At 31.9% G+C, this 3,707-nt stretch overlaps 1 long non-coding RNA gene across 1 annotated transcript; it reads left to right on the forward strand.

The window, feature by feature from the left end:
- LOC131003013 (uncharacterized) lies at positions 1-2,750 on the forward strand. Its single transcript, XR_009094507.1, has 3 exons — positions 1-160; positions 1,856-1,909; positions 2,466-2,750. It is a non-coding gene; the product is annotated as an uncharacterized LOC131003013 (long non-coding RNA).
- The last annotated feature ends 957 nt before the right edge of the window (positions 2,751-3,707 follow it).

The following is a 3,707-nucleotide window of genomic DNA, read 5'->3' on the forward strand; positions in this document are numbered from 1 at the left end:
ATTAGAGAAACCTTCAAGCTTCCTAAATCACTTCTATGTTAGTATCCTCCATTAAATCAAGCCCTAAAACACCTTATACCCTTGAATCAAGAGATATTGGAAGAATTAGAACTTGGAGTCTAGAGTGAAGAAATTCTACTTCTCTAAAAAAAATCATTGAGTAAGTGTTAGATATCTCTAGATCTAATCATATTTGAGATATATATGTGTATATATGCATGATTGAAGCAAGAAAACACCCCTCTCTTTCTTCCTCAAAATTTTCAAAAATTTGGGGTCTTCCCATTCAAAAAATTTTCTCTTCCTTTTCTTAAATTGGAGTGAGATTTATGCTTATTGATGTATTTTGAGATGATTCATATGCGTATTGAGAAGCTTTGACATGAGGTATGAATTTTCACTTAGGTTAGTTTGTCTAAAATTTGGGAGTTCTTGAGTCTATGGATTGAATGATAAATTAATGACGAGTATGAGGTTATGAGATGACTAATATGATAATTGATAGAGTAGATTGATGATTTGAAGTGGATTGTTAATTTTGATGAAAGTTAGTTTGATGAAAATTAGGTATATGTGTCTCTATGCTTTAAATTGCTAATTGATGGTTTATATATGTGATTAAGTAACCTCAATTGATAGATCTAAGGTTGGATTAATGATTTAGTCATGCTTATAGATTTTCAAAAAGTTTAGTTTAACAAAAATTAGGATTTTCATGTCTATGTGTTAACTATGCGTATTAGGATTTAGTGTTTATTGATGATTAAGTTGGTTAATTGTTGCCTATGTGAGAATTTACTTGAGTTTAGTTTGCATGAATAAGAGGAGTCTTTCCTAATGTGTCGAGTTATGAGATAGATGTGATCATATATGGCTATTTGAGGATTATTTGAGCGTGTATGTGTGATAAGAGATGAAACGGATCATTCCTTAAATTATTGGTTGAGAACCAAGTATGATGTTGAAATGGGGAAGTTGAGTTTGATTTTTCTCGAGTCGATTGATCATGTATTTATGTTCTTGGGTATTATAAGAGCTTAATTTAAATTTTTGAGAATTTTTCATCGAAGAAGTCCGGAGTTTAGGTAATTGCTTTTATGTTCAAGTTTGGAGTTAATTTGAGACCTTTCTAAAGCCAATTTACCTACTGTTTTCGATGGGTTTTTATTACCCCAAAGTCTTGAAACTTTTATGGTGAGTATATATAAGAGTCTTGAATATACTTATAAAATTTCAAGTTATTTGGACATAATTTACTATTTTTCCAAAATATAAAACTCCAAGTACAACCTTCTACCGAAAATTTCGAAGAATAGATACTAGAGCCACCATTTTCAGTAGCTTTCCGTAAAGTTTTACCTTCCAAATTTTTATGGTAAAGATATTATTGTGTTATCTAGCTATCCACCAAATTTCAAGCCATTTCGGCAGTGTTTACTATTTTAAAAAAATCAAAACTTTCATTTGCACAAAACTGTCGGATATGGTAGACTGTAGGAGAACAACCATATCTCTTGAATCACTTGGAGTTTTTCAACATACTTCTTTTTAAATGAAACTAGATTCAAAGAGGTTTTCGTTGATATGAGTCTCGAACCCAGGAGAGGTTCGAGGTGAAACGGATTAAATTTTTGGTTTAAGAAAGTGCAGAATGGTGTTTGAATGTGATAACTTATATATGTGATTCTATGTGCCTTATGTGTCAATGTGTGCTTATATACTTAGGAAATTAAGATGAGAGTGACGAGATATCATTGAGATAGGATTGGAGTCTTTAGTAAGCGAGTTGCTAATTGAGGTTTATTTTATCTCATGAACCTTCTATGCGGATGATGATATCTGAAAACACGAGCAGAGGAAAGAAGTAAGTTGTCTCCACTTTGACGAGAGCTTGAGCTAAAGTCTTCAGGTGGGCATTACTTTCACTACCACTATTACGTCGCATTATTTTTAGTATACATATTATACGAACTTTCTAAACTGTTTTGATGATGATGTTTATGAGTTATTTTGATGTTTTGAGACAAATATTGTTGAGAACTAATATTGACTTGCCAAGTTTTATGATAATGTTGAGCTTGTATGACTATCCTCTACTATTGAGATGAGACGAATTTGAATCCTACGAAAAGCGGGATGTGTGTACACAGAGGTGACCGCAAGCCATCTTTCAGGTCGGCCGGTCATGGTGTTTGAGAAGGAGGCCTACTTCTCAGTACCTTTGATGAGATGATGATGAGTTGTAGATGTGGTACATACTTGCTGAGTTTTGACAGCTATCGTTCGTTTATTTATGATGATTATGTTTTAACTACTTACACAGGCTCTTTTACACTTAACTCTTGTGCGTTGCTGAGAAATGGTCAAGTTCAATCTATAGCTCTAAGAGCAGCTTTTATTATTTTTCGGCGTATGTCCACTGAGTATTATGTAATCATGCCCTGCATGTATTTCTAAACGTGTAGAATAAGCGAGGAGCGAGATTGGTCTGGTGCTGGTGGGGAATTGTTTCGGTCGATGTGTTTTCTTTACCGCATTTCCATTTTGTTGATAGAGTCTTGATATGGAGTCACTTTGAATTTGAATCAAGCAATTTACTCTCGGTTATGTGTTTTTATACATATAATCGGTTCACTTTTTGTTGCGATACTCTGAATAACATGTTTCCTTGTGAATATTTATCTATACCCGCTTTGTATTTGTTCTTGAGAATTCTGATATTTTTGGAGTTATGATGATGACGACGTTTAGGGCTGTCGATCGGTTCGGGTTCGGTTACCCGTACCCGAATTTTCGGTTACCCGAACCCGAAATTGCCAAATTTCAATAACCGTTCCCGAACCGTTTTAGAAGTTCGGTTACCCAATACCCGCTTCGGTTAACCAATTGGGTTATTTGGGTATCCGAAATACCCATTTAAAAAATAAAATTCAAATAATTTTTGCTCTATCTACTCTAAAAGAAATTACAAATATATAATATATATTTACAAATATATATTATATATATATTAAATAATTTACAAATATATAATATATATGTAAATTTACAAATATATAATATATATTTACAAATATATAATATATTTGTAAATATATAATATATATTATATATATAATATATTTGTAAATTTACCAATATATATTATAAATTTACAAATTTATAATATATTTGTAAATATATAATATATATGTAAATTTACAAATATATATATATTAAATAATTTACAAATATATTTATATATTAATTTACAAATATATAATATATTATATATGATATATTGATAATATATATATTAAATATTTAATAAAATAATTTTCGGTTATTCAGTTAACCCGATCGGTTTTTCGGGTTAACCGATAACCGAAATTTCCAAAAAAACAATAACCGAAACCGATCCATTACCCGAAATTTTCGTTTATTGGATACCCAAACCCGGGAATTTCGGTTCGGTTAATTGGATACCCAAAACCCGATAACCATTTAGACAGCCCTAACGACGTTTATACATTGAGATGATATTATGATGATTGTCTTAGCATGTTTTTCATGTGAGCTTCCGCTTGATGTCCAACCTATTCTTCTTGTCTTTACCTATTCTTTTATTTAGTCGTATCGATACTCGGTCTACGTTGTCATTGGCGTCGGAGCCGGGCTATGACAGCTACTACTTCTCACCCATCAGACCTGGAAGAGGTGTTCAGGGT

The sequence above is a fragment of the Salvia miltiorrhiza genome, unplaced genomic scaffold (assembly GCF_028751815.1).
Source record: "Salvia miltiorrhiza cultivar Shanhuang (shh) unplaced genomic scaffold, IMPLAD_Smil_shh fragScaff_scaffold_60_2, whole genome shotgun sequence".
Lineage (NCBI taxonomy): Eukaryota > Viridiplantae > Streptophyta > Magnoliopsida > Lamiales > Lamiaceae > Salvia > Salvia miltiorrhiza.